General features: G+C 41.4%; 1 protein-coding gene across 2 annotated transcripts in view; it reads right to left on the reverse strand.

Moving 5' to 3' along the window:
- USP54 (ubiquitin specific peptidase 54) overlaps positions 1-11,047 on the reverse strand; it is a 1,809,222-nt gene extending 1,798,175 nt beyond the window's left edge. For both annotated transcript variants that reach the window (XM_086922134.1, XM_086922133.1), the window contains exon 1: positions 10,804-11,047. The gene's annotated coding sequence lies outside the window, so the exon portion shown is untranslated. The remainder of the gene's footprint in view (positions 1-10,803) is intronic.
- Positions 11,048-16,672: the final 5,625 nt, after the last annotated feature.

Genomic DNA, 16,672 nt, shown 5'->3' on the forward strand with positions numbered 1-16,672 from the left:
GTTATAACCCTTTTAATATTCACACATATAACTAAATTTAAATTTCATACATACTACACACTTAACCTATGCAATTTACTATTCCAACTCCAATCAACATTTAATTAGGGTAGGTGATGGACACTGAAGCTATTAAATTTACTATTCCAACTCCAATCAACATTTAATTAGGGTAGTTGCTGGACACTGAACCTAAATAATTTACTATTCCAACTCCAATCTACTGTTAATTAGGGTAGGTGCTGGACACTGAACCTAAATAATTTACTATTCCAACTCCAATCTACTATTAATTAGGGTAGGTGCTGGACACTGAACCTAAATAATTTACTATTCCAACTCCAATCTACATTTAATTAGGGTAGGTGCTGGACACTGAACCTAAATAATGTACTATTCCTATTCCAATCAACATTTAATTAGGGTAGGTGTTGGACATTGAACCTATTTAATTTAGTATTCCAACTCCAATCAACATTTAATTAGGTAGGTGCTGGACACTGAACCTATTTAATTTACTATTCAAACTCCAATCTACTATTAATTGGGGTAGGTGTTGGACACTAAACCTAAATAATTTACTATTCCAACTCCAATCTACATTTAATTAGGGTAGGTGCTGGACACTGAACCTAAATAATTTACTATTCCAAGTCCAATCTACTCTTAATTAGGGTAGGTGCTGGACACTGAACCTAAATAATTTACTATTCCAACTCCAATCTACTATTAATTAGGGTAGGTGCTGGACACTGAACCTAAATAATTTACTATTCCAACTCCAATCTACATTTAATTAGGGTAGGTGCTGGACACTGAACCTAAATAATGTACTATTCCTATTCCAATCAACATTTAATTAGGGTAGGTGTTGGACATTGAACCTATTTAATTTAGTATTCCAACTCCAATCAACATTTAATTAGGTAGGTGCTGGACACTGAACCTATTTAATTTACTATTCAAACTCCAATCTACTATTAATTGGGGTAGGTGTTGGACACTAAACCTAAATAATTTACTATTCCAACTCCAATCTACATTTAATTAGGGTAGGTGCTGGACACTGAACCTAAATAATTTACTATTCCAAGTCCAATCTACTCTTAATTAGGGTAGGTGCTGGACACTGAACTTATTAAATGTACTATTCCAACTCCAATCTACATTTAAATATGGTAGGTGATGGACATTGAACCAGGCCCGGACTGGCCGTTGAGGGCACCGGGCAATTCCCCGGTGGGCCGCATGGTTGGGGGCCGGTTTTGGGCCCCTGGGGCCGTTTTTGTTACAGGGCCGTTATGCTGCAAAAACGGCCCTGTAACAAAAACGGCCGAAAACCGGCCCTGTCACTGAGCGCGGTCGCACCTCTCCCCCCTCCCCTCTCCTCCCGGAGGGGGGGAGGGGCGCCGGCCGAGCACTTTGCCAGGGCCGGTTCTGGTTCCCAGTCCGGCCCTGCACTGAACCTATTAAATTTACTATTCCAACTCCAATCAACATTTAATTAGGGTAGGTGCTGGACACTGAACCTCTTTAATTTACTATTCCAACTCCAATCTATTATTAATTAGGGTAGGTGCTGGACACTGAACCTAAATATTTTACTATTCCAATTCCAATCTACATTTAATTAGGGTAGGTGTTGGACAGTGAACCTATTTAATTAACTATTCCAACTCCAATCAACATTTAATTACGGTAGGTGCTGGACACTGAACGTAAATAATTTACTATTCCAACTCCAATCTACATTTAATTAGGGTAGGTGCTGGACACTGCAGCTATTAAATTTACTATTCCAACTCCAATCAACATTTAATTAGGGTAGGTGCTGGACACTGAACCTATTTAAAATACTATTCAACCCCTATTTTATAGAACAATATTACACTCCCCATACTTACAACCTATAAACCCAACATCCCACTTGTAAAAATGATAATTATAAAGTCAAATCATCAATAAATTATATTGCAAATTAAGTAAATTTGGAATAATTACTATTTTTTTATTTAAATTTGCTTTTCTCATTTTCAATTTTTTTTCTCACACATATAATATCCTCTATATATTTGTTAAAAACACTCCACACCCTTATCCCCTATAAACTCTACATACCAGTACTAAACATTAAATGTAATGTTTACATTTAAATGTTACATCTAATTTCGAAATTGTAAATATTTGAAAATTTCTAAATTTAAAATCTAATTTATATGTATTTATTTTATAATTTTTTTTAAAATTGAGTATATATTTTTAAAACACTCCCCACCCTTATCACCTATAAACCCTACATCCCGCTACTAAACATTAACTTTTTTTAATTTAAATTTTAAATCTAAATTCGATTTTCTAAATATTTGAACATTTCTAAATTTAAAATCTAATTTATATTTCTTTATTTTATAAATGTTTTTTAAAATCTGTATATATTTTTAAAACACTCCCTACCCTTATCCCCTATAAACCCTAGATCCCACTACTAAACATTAAATTTAAATTTAAAATATAATTTCGAATTTCAAAATATTTTCACATTTCAAATTTTAAAATCTAATTTCTACTTCATTATTTTACAACAATTTTTAAAATTCAGTATATATTTTTAAAACACTCCCCACCCTTATCCCCTATAAACTCTACATCCCGCTACTAAACATTAAATTAAATTTGAAATTAAAATTTGAAATCTAATTTCGAAATTCAAATTATTTTCTAAATTTCAATTTTAAAATCTAACTTCTGTTTTTTCTTTTTTTTAATTATAAAAATTCAGCAAATATTTTTAAAACACTCCCCACCCTTATCCCCTATAAACTCTAGATTACTAAACATTAAATTAAAATTTGAATTTGAAATGTAATTTTGAATTTCAAAATATGTTCAAATTTCAAATTTTAAAATCTAATTTCTACTTCATTATTTTACAACAATTTTAAAATGTCAGTATATATTTTTAAAACACTCCCCACCCTTATCCCCTATAAACCCTACATCCCGCTCCTAAAAATGTATTATACTTTATAACACTATTTAATACTACTATAAACTATTATAGCTAAAATTTAACACAATTAGTATTTTACAAACATTTAAAAAACACTATTTAACATGTCGATATTTTGTCTTATCGATATTTTTAACATCGATATTTAAAATCTCGACATTACTGAACTCGATATTATTTATACACACAAAAAACAATATTTAGTGCAATGATATTACTAACATCGATATTACTTACCTTCGATTTTTCTAACTCGATATTAGTGCAAGTGGACATTAAAAAAAAAAATCTATATTTTGACTGTGTACCCACATTTGCCATCTAGGGATACCACTCTTGGGTCGAGTAATGCAGAAAGTACGGTATCTGCGAGAGCCCCCATAGGGAAGGGTAGATGTAACTTTATGTTCTGGAACACTGCTGGCCTGAAATCAAAAGTGAATAATGTAATATGGTACCAATTCATTCAGCAATTCGACGTTTTTAGCCTTCAAGAAACATGGGTGACAGAATCAATACACATTATTTATTTATTTATTTTAAAGGTTTTATATAGCGCTGGCTAGACACGGAGGTATCAGAGCGCTTTACATGATCATCAGATCACACTCTTCACACCAATGCGACAGCCTCTGATTACAGCAGAGCAAAGGGGGGGCTGAGTACGTACATTTCTAATTTAGCTACTTTTGGAAAAGTAGACCTGGTACGGGAGGACAGTTTTTATCAAATTATCAGCTTGAAGATTGATACTAACTGTTTAGTATTACTTGTGAATTATTACAATAACATTCCTCATGATTTACGAGATGGTATCCTAAAGGCTATATGTGGACATTTGTATAAGTTGCAGGATTTGGGGAATAAAGATGTGATTACGCTATGGGGTGGAGATTTCAACACAGCCCTATGCCAACATTCGGATAATGGGAACTGTGGTTTAACGTAGGATATGGAGATTTTTCTCCCACATTTCCCACATACATCATATGGTGAATGTTTAAATGAATTAATATTTGAGCTCGATCTGGGTTTTGCTAATACCCTTAGCAGTTCCCCGGTGCCTCTGGGCCCTACATTTAATGGGCATTGATCTGGCTCCATTATAGACTTTATTTTGATTTCTAATTGCTATGGGTCCATTGTCGAAGACTTTACAAAACATCAAATTGCATTGAGCGACCACTTCCCGCAGAGTGTAGGAATAACACTATTTGAACAAACTGTAGGTAAAGCTAATAGCCCAAATACTATTCTTGAAAACATCGCCTTAACTAGACAGAATGGTTATAGTCTGAGTTGGGAGAAGGTGATGCCCTCAGACTTTATGGTTGGGGTGGCAACTAACTGTAAGGATACAATCATGTTATGTCTGGAGGAAAATGCCTCACCTAAGGATGTTATTGATAATTTCATCATAATTGCAGATGATATAAAAAAGGCTCTTACTATCAGTAAAAAGCAGAAGCATAACTGTAAAGGGAGAAAGGGTTGGTTTGACTCAAACTGTACTAGGACCCACAGAAATGTAAAAAATGCTCTGCACAGTGAACTGGAAGATAGAGATAAAATTAGAAGGGCACGGAAAGAATATAAACTGGCCTTAATAGATAGAAAGGACAAATTGAAAGCAGAGGCTTGGACAGAACTCCATGAAGTATCAATTGCTAAAGATCCCTGTGCATTCTGGAGGGCTGTTAACACACCAATCCTTAATGATAAGGTGGCATCAACAATTGAGGTCAATATCCCCGAGAATAGGTGGATTGAGCTTTTTGTCACTTTTATATGATGTAACAACTTAACAACTACCTGGGACTGATATATTAAATCTGGATGCCAGGGGGGATCAAGGTTTGAGGCTTAGGGACATAGGGAATTTCACATTATTCAAGCTTAGTAAGGTTAATCAAGCGATCGCGTCAAGTTTGGGAGGGACGGCGGCAGGACCGGATGGCGTTCCAGTTGATGTTTTTAAAACCAACATCGCTTTATAGGGCCCCTTACTCACTCAAGTATTTAATGCCTCAATTTCAACTGGTTTCATTACAAGATGGTAGGAGTCTATTCTCGCACCAATATACAAAAAAGGGGACTGAAATAATCCGGCCTGTTGTCGACCTATATCATTACTAGATTCGACTGTAAAAATTATAGGCCGAGTTGTATTGAATAGGTTACGAGACTGGGTGGAAGAACAGTCAGTGATCAGTAACCTACAGTTCGGCTCTCGCAAAAAACTAGGTACCATAGAGCAGGGTCTAAATTTAAATATTTTATTGAATAAATATACCAAGGCTAAAAGGGGCCCTTATATTTGGTCTTTGTCGATTTATCTTCGGCCTTTGATTGTGTAAATCACAGTAAATTATGGCTTACGTTAGAAGAAATGGCATTGATTCTTTTTTAGTTTCTTTTATTAGAGAGTTTTATTTAGGGGCAAGGGCACGTGTTCGGTTTGGGATGGGAGGTAAATGCACGAGCCACTTTGAAGTAAAACGAGGTGTCAGGCAAGGGTGCGTTCTCGCACTCTTTTTTTACCCTGTACATAAACAGTGTCGAAAAAGTATTAGTTCAAGACTGTAAAGATCTACCTCAGGCTGAAAAGAGGTCCATTCCCGCATTATTATACGTGGACGACGCAGTCTTAATGGCGCATACCCCGTTGGGATTGCAAAAGGTAGTTTCCAGCTTTGCAAACCACTTGTTAGATAGAGGTCTTATTATAAATGCTTCAAAAACATATGTAATGAACTGTGGGCCAGGATGTTTAAAGAAGAAATCTATTTTTATCGATCATAAGCGGATAGATACTACAAAGATTTTTTCTAATCTGGGGATACTGTTTGATCGCAGAGGGTCTTGGGTGCAGGCTGTAAGAGCAACAAAGTTACTCTACATTAAGACCTTGTCCGCTCTTTCCAATTTCAGTAGGAGACTTGGTAGATGTCCCACTGTGGAACTAATGGAAATCTATAAGGCGAAATACGTTAGCGTAGCTACATACTGAGCAGGCATATGGGGATATGCGGATGTGGGCTCAATCCAGGTAGCTGAAAATATGTTTTTAAAATTTCTATTGATGGTCCCCAATAGCACCTCCTCTTTTGTATGCCATACGGAACTCGGACTGACTTATATGGAAGATATTATAAAGATTCAACCAGTCCTTTTATGACACAGGATATGGACCACTGAGGAGACACATTTTAATAGGGGAGTTTTACTAGATAGTATGGGCCTGGATGGGGAACAAGGATTGGATGGCTGTCCTATGTAAAAATGTTTTGAAATAATTTAGGTGTACATGAATTTTACGACAAACCAACTACTATGGCTGAAATGAGCAGAAAAAATCTTACGTCTATTTGTCTGAACTTTCTGGCTGGACAAAGACAATGTTCCGAACTAAATAAAATCTGGGTTCAGGCACACAAGCTTAATTTAACTACCTTCTGTCTTCAGCCATATTTACACCTGCCAATGAAAGATTATGACCGATTCTTGCTAACGAGGTTTCGCCTGGGTTCCCTTTCACAGATTAATTAGTTTCCCTGGATAGTCCCGTCCCTAAAAGAATCAAGAATGAGGCTCTGCCACCCGGCTGTTTTGGCACTTCAGCAATTAGAGACAATTGTGGTTGTATTTTCAATTTCGGTCTTTTTGAAAAGTGTTTTTAGATTGAGAAAATCAATTATAATGTGATTTAGTTCTATGATGTCGCTCATTTTTAATGTATTTTAATGGTATATTTGTAATGTATGATTGAATTGTATGTGCTTTTATGGTCATATATTTCTATAACCGAATAACGTATTTTGACTTGAGTCCACTAATGATTAAAATGGGGGTCACCAGAAGTCAAAAGGTTAAGAACTACTCTTCTATGTTTTTATCAGATGTCCCTGAAACCACTTGAAGACGATGAGGGCAATAGTACTTCTGTAGTACTAGATTTTTTGGGGTCACTCAGCCATTGGACCAGGCTTCATATCATAGTTAAGGGGTCACTTTTATGTGGGACAACCTAATCCTCACTGAACTGGTTTCATTGACGTAACACAGGCCCCCGCACTGTGGGAGGGTTTTCTAGCTGCAGAAGGCCCCTTCTGCACAGTACTCTGGCCTGAGAGCTACTCATTAAATCAGGAGCAGGAGCCTCTCAATGTACCTTTCAGGGGGCCCCTTAAGTTTCGGTACGCCACTAACTGGTTTAGTTTATTTACGGAAAACTATGCTAAAGATTGGGCCTCAACATTAGGAAGCAGAGCACGGTCTTAAAATAAAAGTACAATTTCATGTTACAAATTCCTTCCTCAAGCAGGTACATTTAAATCCCTAAAGGTGGGTTCTCACCAAAATTGTTTGGACTACGCTACAGGAGAAACATATATGAAGTCCCTACCAGGGTTGATGACTTTTCCCCCTACATGCCCACCAGGGAGAGGTGGGCTCACCAATGGGTTCTCCTTAACAGGGATAGGAAAAAGCAAAGTCCTTAGTTTCTCTCAGAGCAAACATGGAGATGGCTGTGGGTATACAGCAATACAAGCTGGTAGCGACTTCAGATGTGGAAACATGTTCACAAGCCTCCATGTGAAGGAAATCCTTGACTTATGTGATCTATATGCTGTTGGAAGGCCTTGTTCTACACCAGATGCTTTTCAAGTACTGGAACCAGGATGAGAGGTAAACCAAAAGGCTAAAGGACGAGAGATTGGTAGCACTAATCTCTTCCTTTAAAAAACTCCTTTATAAATGTAAGGAGCTCCTGGTACAAAGTTATGTACACATTTATATATAGATTATGGTTAGTATGCCTTGTTAATTACCAATGAAAAAGGGCAGCTCTGACTAATAGTACTGAGTTCATATCAGAATAAAAACCTATCCTGGATAGAGTATCACAGTGCTAGTATGAGGGTAACACAACATGAAGGCACCAATTAGGGCTGATCAGCCTTTTTCTCTTTCCATATGGGAAAGGACAGGACCTTATTACTATTCTTGGATCATTTCAGAATACCTAAATGCATGTGGCTAATCAGCTTAGGAGACCGCCCAGGCACTCCCTGGGTCTCAACAGTGTTCTGGCTAGATTGAAGAATTTGAGCGGTCTGTTGAACACCTGCTTCCGCCTCACGTTTTTGTGAAAATGCAAACACTGAACACAGTAATTGTTGTAAGGCTTCCAGCCAGTAGTGGCCTGCGGAGGGAGTTCCGCAGGGCGGTGGGGGGGCATTGTGTGTGGGGGGGTAGGGGGGGTTGTAAACTACAGAATATGGGCGAACAGATGTAAGTAAACAAATAAATAAATAAAATTAATTTCATTTCGCTCTGCATTGCCAAATGTGATGCAGTGCGCGCTCCAAAATTTGTTTTATTTATTTATTTGTTTACTTACCTCCGTTCGGCCCTATTCTGTAGTTTACTATCCCCCACCCTGCCCCTTCCCGCCCTACCCCACCACCCAGCGGAACTCCCTCCATGGGCCGCTATTGCTTCCAGCTATGTTTGGTGCTGCATGTATTATGATGTTCAGGAATGCTTGATGCTAGGCCACATCCCTAACAATACTTAATTTAAAAAGGTATATGCATGGGTGTTATATTTGTGGCCAGTTGCAGATATTCAGTGGCGTGACGGCGGTTAATATTAAGGGGGTTATTAGAATAGCGGGCGGATCGCCACCGCCCATATGGCAGTGGCGATCCACCCGCTAAATACCACCACCCGCATTGTAATTTCCCCCCGCCTCATTACCATGGCGGGGGGACCCCGGTGGATAAAAAGACCATCCGCCGGTTTGCCTCCCGGTTGAAGAGTTGACCGGATGGAAAAGCTGTTAACATGGTGCAGGTGTCTGGGAGACACCGCCATCTATATTAGAATATCAGCGGGAAAGGCAGGCAGTTTTCGCCATTGGGGGCCCGTAGCAGGCCCCCAGGGGTTCTGGGGGTGGGGGTGCACATGGGAGATACCTATATACCCCCCTGCAGTTCCATGCACAACATAGCAGGTGCCTGCCACGTTGTGTATGGTACTGCACAACATGCCTTCTTGGCATTGCGGCGGGCGTTGCTGAGAGCACCGCTCGCTGCAATGTCAAGAATGCAGGATGCGCCCGCCAGTGTGGTAGGTGCATCCTAATTTCACCAATGGCACCCCAGCACCAATGCCGGGCGGTCCCATTCTACAATTGGATGGCGGGCGGACTAATGATGCCCTTAATGTTTTTAAAACAAAAAAAAACCACTCCTTACCTTATGCTGTCGGCTGCCTCTGTGCTCCTGTGCTCCCGGCAGTACCTGGGACAGACGCCCAATCCAATATCCAATCCAGCTGCTACTCTCAAGATATGACAGCAGTGCAAGGATTGGCCTGAGCAGGGTGGTTTGATGCTACCTCAGGCCAGGGCGTCTGTGCCGTTTCTCCACCCGGCTGTAGAATACAGCAGCTGTTTAATACACCTGGGCTTAAGAAACCTAAATGTGCATGTCTGTTTGGCCGGCCTAAAATGGCCGCTCAATCTGACCTTCCTCTCTACCAAGGCCCGGCCACTCCCTACACAAGCATGGCTCAGCCAGTCACTTAAAAAATAAAATGATAGTAAAAATATTTATATTCATTTTATTTTTTTACTTCTGGCTTTGAGCACGGGGGCGTCAAAAGGAAATTAGAACTTATACCTATTTTAAATACTTAATCATCTATAATTTCGATGTAATGACATTTTAAGTGTTTTAATTGAGAAAGCAGTTTTTAGTCTGAGATGTGTAATATTGTAAGATTTTAAATAATCATCACAATAAACTATTTTACTTACTTACTTACTCCGCCATTACGAAGAAGCCACAGCCGGTTGTGGCTGCTGGAAAACTGGTTTGTGTGGCAGATACTGGAATCATGAGGAGGTTTATGCACATGCTGTTGAGTGAGATTAGCGAATCTGCCTTTGCACAGGGGTGGTATTAGAGCTGATCTCCATTTAAAAAATTCATTTTCACTCCTCCACGTGCCCCTCACGTGGCCTTATACGGTCTGTCACTGAGCATTATCCTCAAAGAACCGAATCACGCAGAGTCACTGTCATCACATTAGATACCAATACAACAGCTAATTAAATATCTTGCAGCTGCTTATTTACAATGAAATTCGGGCTGGCCAGCCACACAAAAAACGTTAATGCCAAATATGTAACATTAAATGGCTCACGGCACTGATGCTGTGAACAAGCACTTCCTTTATCAGCAACAAATGCTCACTTTACCTCCTCCACTTTTTATTTCAGGCCTTGAAGCCTTATCCCACGCTTTCCCGCCATGAAAGCGTCTTCTTCAATGGCAGCATCTTGCATCATACATACTCTGCATATCACGGAATTAAATCGAATGCAAATCCTTGCCAACCCTCACCAACAAATATGACGCACCTACTGAGCGTATGCAACCAATTTAAACATGTATTTTCATAGGAATTCAGGCACCAACGTCAGCAATCTGAAAATGGCAGTGTCTGCTACATTCGCAGGAAAAGTCCGTCGTGACATCCGATTGCCACATATAACCGAGCTTAAACCGGAATACAATAATGGGAGTAACTTCCTATTCTGCAAGCGGGGCCAGTAATGACAATATAGCCGCAGTCGGGGATACTGAAAAGGACAACTCCCCCCTCCCTCCCAATCCCATCCCCCACCTTGCACACACCGACAGTGTCACCTTCACACAGAGTCGACGTTTGCAGCGGGACTAAGGGGTGGTGAAGGCTGAGGTTCGATCCTTGATACTCACAGACTGCAGGGTGATGAAGCGGGTCCGTCTCATTCCAGCTGGAGCCCAGCAATTAGGAGCATCTCTCCCTCCTCTGCATGCCCGCCTCTCTCCTCTAGTTAAGGAGATGACATCATCCCCTCAGACATGCACCTGACTCTGAGGAAGCCGCTCCTCCTCCCGCAGCAGGCAGGTCACTGTTTGCCTTAAAGGCGAAGAAGGGCAGCGCGAGCCGCTTTCAAGATGGCTATCCAAGCCCTGCGCCTCGCTTCTATCCCCGCATGTCTCGCACATTCAAAGCTGCAGCAGATGACTCTTCCATCTCTATCTATGCTGAAATGCAGGTCAGAGCAGGATCCGCTGCTGCAGGCGGGAGGGACTGCACTAAAGCACATCACACAGGGAAAGTAACAGTCTGTTCTCCCTTCTGCAGCTCCCGTTTAGAAAAAAAAATGTTTTTGTTTTGTCACAGCACTAACTCTCACATTTTCAAACCGTCGTTCATAGTTGGACTGCGCTTTTTGTTAAAGGGAGATTCGCATCCCTTCTCTCCAGGAAGGTGGGAGGGAAAAGGGTGGAAAGCCATTTCATCAAAATACTGGCTTATACAGCCAGCCATTATCAAGACAACTGTATCAGCAACAAATTGAGCACTCCTCACAGCAGGAAAGCAGAAGAGGGGATGGGTAGTGTGTCATTTTAAATCGCCCCACGTTGTACACATTTGATTTTGTTATCTCCAGTGCTATGTAAAGCATTATGCGGGACACACACCTTAATACCACACGCCTCACAGTATACAGGCTTATAGTGCAAATGTCACTCTCCTACCCATGGCTCCTCATGGATCCGTTTTATATGTTATATATTTGTAATACCAATGTGTAATTATTGAGATCTATTAACGATTATTTAAGGTTCTCATGTTCTGAAAACTAGTTTCTACAGCAATGCATCGTAAGTTCACTCAAGTATCACCTTGTATACCAGTGGTCGAAGTGGGGGGAAAAAAGTAGGGGAACTGTGGGCGGAGATCAGCGGTGCAAGGGTAAGGTCAGTTGGCGGAGTCAGAGGTGTGGCCATAAATAGCAAATCATTCAATTTTTTTGTCTTTGTTTGGCATATGACTACCCAGCTACAGCTTATTACGTTATTTAATTCAGCCAATAGATACACATTTATTTAAGGGTTAAAATGAGTTATTGACATTAAAATACATTCACAAAGTGCGATTTGTTTCCAATTGCAGAATGTCCCAAATATGCTTAAAAGTGGAATCACAAGCTATTTGTCTCCGAGCCATGGAGTTTCTGTCATTAGCACTTTTTCCACAAGACTAGTTCAAACATGAATGACAAAATATCCTAGTTTGCAAATGTTTTCTATACAATTATGGCTTTGCAATATTTGCCACATAATGCATCACCAGCTGCATAATTTCACTATTTTAACTAATAAATTGTTTGTAGCTCAAACGGATCAAAAGTTACAAACAAACGTGACTTGTGTTTCTGTTTAGTGGACAGCCCTTGGCAAAGGTTGACTGATCACGCTTCTCACTGCTGCATTTGTATGATGCACTGCCACTAATAAAGCAAAATGTTTGCAGACTGTTAGCATGTGTAAAAATAATAAAGTAACAGAAAATATACAGCATTACGTTGCAGCTTTATTTTGCTGCATAATTTAGTCAACACTGCAGAATAAACTTGTCTTCCATTGCTACATAATTCCAGTTATTTCACATACATCCACAACTATCTTCAAAATAACCCTAAAACGCACGGTATCAAATTGCCATTCAGCCATGAAACACGTGGCTGACATAGCCAATCTTATACTTAACCAGGACCTGGACATCTTATGCTCACTAAAATTTAGTTCAATGAATCCTTAGGAACTATTCCAGCCATGACATAATTAGACTAGACCTTTCAGGATGCTCAGGGGACAGTGTAGCCAGTAGATATAGATCCTCACTCTCTGTGAAATGCTCCCACACTATGTCCCTGTCCTTTGGCAAATACCTCAAGATCAACATCACCACCAATAACAACTCTAAGTGCTCCCTTCACACATTTTATCACCTGCCCTGAGAAAACTAAACATTCATCAATCAGATCATGCAGATTAACTCCTCAAACAATGAAGAACAGAACCACATTTTCCTTGACAACTTCAATTTGTATGGGATGAATTCCAGGTACCCTCCCGTAAACAGTTTCAAATCGTTCCTCCAGGACCTCAACCATACTCAAGCCTGCAACAGCCCGACCCATAACAAAAGAGCAACCTTAGACTTAATCATTGCGAATAGGAACACCATACAAATTGAATCTATTCTCCCCTGCGATGACTGACCACCAATGTATCACCTTCTTCAGAAAAAAGCAATCACTTCTAAGGTCCAACCAAAGAAAGTCAAACACTGGGACCGAGATACCCGCAAAGTTATTTCTCTCACTATGTTGACTCTTAGTAATGACATTCTGCTCCTGCCATCTTCCATGAACGATGCCCAAGACCTCACTGATGACTGCTGCAACTCCATGTCCAAAATCATGGTTAGCCTTGCCTCCAAAGAACTAAAAAGAATCCTGTCTTAAAAATCCAACCCCTGCGTCAACTGTAACCTTAACAAGAATACGGATTCCTCAGACTCGCAGAAACAGCATGGAGATATACCACTCCTTGGCCCACCTCAAACTTCTGACAAAGACAAAGCTCCTTCAAAAGGCACATTAGGAACTCCAAAGCAGTTTTCTTCCAAAATCAACTAGACATTGCAACCAATCAACTTAAATCATCAAAAAACAATTGGCACATAAAAGCAAATCCTCTTCCACAAACAACAAAACTTTCCTAACCACGAAACCTTCACCTACTTTTTTTATAGAAAAAAACATGCTAACTACTAATGATATCCTAAATATTATATTAAACTACTTCCACATGACCACCCCCTACTCCCATGATCTTGAAGCTTGCCAGAGAAACGTCCCCCCATCACACCCAAAAATGATGCCACCTGGTCTAACCTCAAAATCCTTAATGAAAAGAGCATTGTAGTGTAGTTCCTATATTCCCAATAGGCTCTGCGCATTGGAATGATATATCCTATAGATGTGACGTAGGACTTAGGTCGACTAGGTCTCAATCGAATATATTAAACTTAATTGTGAGTGCCATCTAGCTCAGAGGTCACTAGAACCTTTCTCGAATGAACAAAAAGGGATTCGTTTTTGACAACCTCATAAACATGACAACTTTGTTTCCCCAAGATAAAACTGATCTTCAGAGTCATGGAAACAATAGATAGATATTTTACTCAGTCACTCGTGCATGCTTCGCTTCACCAGAGGTGCAAAGAAATAGAGATATGGGGGTTTTCAATAAAAGTATTTATTGAACAGTCTTCTTTCTCTTGCAGAAGAAATGAACTGCTACAATCGTAGTACTGGCTGTAAAGTATAATGCATACAGTAAGAAGAGTATTATTAAATAATACTGTAAAAGCATGGTATGGTTTCTAAGCCATAAAATACATACATAAATAATAAAAGGCTAAAAAGTGCTCAACTGGTGCTTCCAAAATATGCCTACCCCGATGTACCTAACCTAAGTCTAGTACGAAGGAAGAAGTAAGTGAGGTGTAGCATATACCTAGTATTCTTTTGCCAAGAAACTATCCAAGATTTCTCTTAGGGTCTAATCAGCTCCATACCTTGGTTTAGAATGACGGAGGTCTGTTATCGTAGTGCTACTCGCTTTGTTCTGCTGAATTGAATTGTCCTGGTGCCTGCTTTGGGTATCGTTGTGCCGCTCGCATTGCTTTACTGCCTATCATTATATCGTTGTGCCGCTCGCATTGCTTTGCTACCTTGACTCGTTCTGATGCCTGCATTGCTCGCATTGCCTCATTGTACTATCCTGCCATTAAGTATATTGCCCGCTTTGACTTGCGTAGCGCTCGCATTGCCTGATAGACTTAAAATTAAATACTGCCCAACTGCGCTAGTACCTCTGCCCACAGCGGTATTACTTGTGTTGACCCAACCAGTTCCGGTTTCGCTTCTGCAGCCATTTTGTTGTTGTTGTGCCCGTCCTCTCCACCCCGCTCCCGCCTCCCAGCTGCTCCTCCCTCGCCCCTCCCCCCTCCACTATCCACATATGACGAAGACATCTACGCGCTGCGTTCACGCGCAGCGGTCGCGCCCTATACGCGCCAAAGGTGCACCAAAGGTAAGCCCGTCTACGCCCGTCCGCGCCTGGACCGCGCCCAGCGCCAGACCCCGTGGTCCACGCAAAACCCACTTCACCCGCATAACATACGACGCCGCAACCCTCTCAGCACTCAACCCCGGCCGGCTCCTTAACTGCTTCCAAGCCGTCCCAGGCCACACTCATGGACCCTTCACCTGCCACTCCTGCAAGTTCGACTGCATCGGGATCCACACCAAATCCACTAACTCCAAACAGAGCTCCGACAACAACCACCTAAAGTGCATCCTGCTCAACACCCGCTCGGTCCACAGACACTCCATTGAACTTTGGAACCTACTCGACACCACATCACCGGACATCGCTTTCCTTACAGAAACCTGGATGAACGCCTCATCAGCGCCCGACATCGCCATAGCTATCCCTGACGGATACAACATCATTCGTAAGGACCGCACCAACCAAACAGGAGGAGGCATCGCCATCGTCCATAAGAACACCATCCGCATCACGACCAGTTCCGACGATAACCTCGCTACCGCCGAACACCTACACTTCCAGATCCACACCGACTCCAAGACCACACTCAGAGGTACCCTCATCTACAAACCTCCAGGACCCCGCACACAATTCAGCGAAGACATCACTGACTTCATCAGCCCACATGCCCTCCCCTCCGAGAACTAGAACTACATCCTACTGGGAGACCTCAACTTCAGCCTGGAAAAGAACAACGACAACAACACCACCACTCTTCTGGACAACCTGGCCAATCTCGGACTCAAACAACTTGTTGACACCCTCACCCACCTTGCCGGGCACACGCTCGACCCAATATTCACCTCCAGCAAACACATCTCCTTCGATCACACCACAGCTCTCCATTGGACGGACCACAGCTGAGTTCACTTCAACTACAAAAAGACCACGACCCACAACCCCCCACAACCTATTCCCCGAAGAAATTGGAACAAAATCACCACCGCCCAGCTCTCCTCTTCACTTCACCTAAACCCTCCTGCCAAATCATCGGACCCAAACCAAGCAGCCACCAACCTCACACAATGGATCACCCTCAGCGCTGACGAACTAGCACCCTTGAAAAACCATCATATCAAGCAAGGTACCAAAAAAGCCCCCTGGTTCAACGACGACCTTAAGAAATCCAAGAAGTTCTGCCGCACCCTCGAGAAAGCCTGGAGAAAAAACCCAACCACTGACAACCTGGCCACCTTCAAGAACGCCTCCCGCAAACACCACCAACTGGTCCGATCCACCAAGAAATCAGCATTCAAAGATCGACTTGACAACAACGCCCAAAACAGCAAGGAACTATTTAACATCGTAAAAGAATTTACCAACCCCACTGCCGGCACCAACGACATCACTCCCTCCCAAGACCTCTGCGACTCTTTATCCTCATTCTTCCACAACAAAATCGCCGACATACATAACAGCTTTGAAAACCAGTCCGATGACCAGTCCACTCCACCCACCTCCGAAGCAAAACAGCACTCTAACAACCTTTGCGCCTGGAACCCAATCACTACTGAAGACATCATCCGCCTGATGAACTCCATCCACTCAGGATCACCAACCAACCCATGCCCCCACCACATTTTCAACAAAGCAGACTCCATCATCGCACCCCATCTCCGCGATGTCATCA

Source organism: Lissotriton vulgaris, chromosome 5, assembly GCF_964263255.1.
Source record: "Lissotriton vulgaris chromosome 5, aLisVul1.2, whole genome shotgun sequence".
NCBI classification, from domain to species: Eukaryota; Metazoa; Chordata; class Amphibia; order Caudata; family Salamandridae; genus Lissotriton; species Lissotriton vulgaris.